Here is a 1,889-nt window from a genome sequence, read left to right as displayed (position 1 = left end):
ACCAAATAAATAAAATATTTTTCGTTTCGTGGATGAAGATCATAAATGATTTAAAAGCCAATTACCAACCATTTTTTACTTCATTTTGCAGATTATTTTTGTTTAAAAACATTGAGTCTCTATTTCCACAGGGCCTTTGTTTTAGAAGAATTTACATCCCACTCAACATACTGGAGTCTACATGTTAAAATTGCCAGAACTCCTGAGCTATAATAATTCATGACCAACAAAACAATGGCTACATTACAGGACAATGCAAACAACAGTTGGAGCCTTTTGGTGGTGAAGCATATACAGATGGGGGTCATCTAATGGTTGCAAATACGGGGAAAAATTATTGATAAATAAATGAGTGAAAATTGTAGCAATTAGACAAGGATAATGCTAGATATTCCAAGAGATTCTTCCCAAAATGCTTCTCAAATAATGTGGCAAGCATTTTTTTCTTTAAAAAATTCTCATTCTCTCTCTTTTGTCTCTCACTCCTTTCCAAGATAGTGCTTTCCACATCATTTGGAAAAGATTTTGGGATATCTAGCAGCCCTCATTAGAGAATATCCCTACTCCTCTTTCTTGCAATTAATTTTTCACGTGGAGTATGAAAAATCGGACATTATCAACTTAATGATAGCTCGAAAGATGTCATTCAGTGGGATAATAATTAGGGGTTTAAGAGAAGCTTGAAAGTGTAAGTCTTGGACCCACAATAAATGTGATGTTGTCGTCTTTTGTATAAGTTTATGGTAAATGTGGAGGCTATTAATTGCGGCATGATTATGGTTTTTGTTATTTTGACTTTAATGTTTGTCCCCAAATATGCTGGTTTATTGCTGTGGGTTTAATGTCATGTTGAGACTGAATGTTGTTTGATTCAGTTTACAAGTCACCTAATAGGTAAAAAGATCACAAAATTGAAAACAGAAGTATGTATTGTTTTTTTTTTATTTTGAAAATAATTGTCCAAATGCCTTCTGCATTGTTCTATGTTTTCAGAAACCATTTTTGAAAACAAATTGTCAAACGTTTCTTTTTTAGCAAACAAAAAAATAAAAAATGATTTTCTATTTCTGTTTTCGAAAACACTTATAAAAGATAAAAACATAAACCCAATTTTCCATACAGGCTCCTAGGAAAATCAATGGTGGGCGACATTAGAGTTTGCAAATGGCCCATGAAATAATTTTGTTTTTTTAAGAAGACAATGGGACAGCACACACAAAAGTTGTATGCATAGTTTGTTTGGGACCGTAGGTGAAAATTTCAATCATGTGCACCATAGTCTCTTAGAAGTTAGAACTAGATTTTCTCCCGTTCTTTCTCCTTGTAACATGAGGATAAAATGGTCTAAACAAAAAGTAAAATTATCATTTTACCCCCATGTTACAAGGAACAGGATCTTCTTCAATCTCTTGAACCTCATCTTTTGAGCTTTTAGAAATATTCCCTTAAAAAAATATAGGATTATGTATAAGACAACCAAAAATGAGATAAAAAGTGTAAATTAATAATGTTCTTAACATTAACAGATCTTCCAACTAAATTTCTAACCACTAGTCAATTTCTCCCAAAACACACAAATTTCAGAAACACGATTGCTCACGTCACCGATTTTGGAAAGATATCTACACTAACTCTGTTTGTTAATTTTTTTGATATAATTTTGTCTCCTTAATTAGAAGTCAGTAAGATAGCAGATTCACAAAAGTTGTATTTGGGCCTCGGCCCATAGATGTTTTGACAATCTATATGCCAATGTTAATCAGTGCACCATAATCTCTTGGACCTCATCTTTTGAGCTTTTAGAAATGCCCGCTTAAAAAAATCTAGGATTAAGTATAAAACAACCCAAAATCAGATCAAAACTGTAAATTAATAATGCTCGTAAACAT

This window comes from Corylus avellana, chromosome ca8 (assembly GCF_901000735.1).
Source record: "Corylus avellana chromosome ca8, CavTom2PMs-1.0".
Lineage (NCBI taxonomy): Eukaryota > Viridiplantae > Streptophyta > Magnoliopsida > Fagales > Betulaceae > Corylus > Corylus avellana.
The sequence above is the reverse complement of the archived record's forward strand: the minus strand, read 5'-3'. Positions refer to the sequence as shown.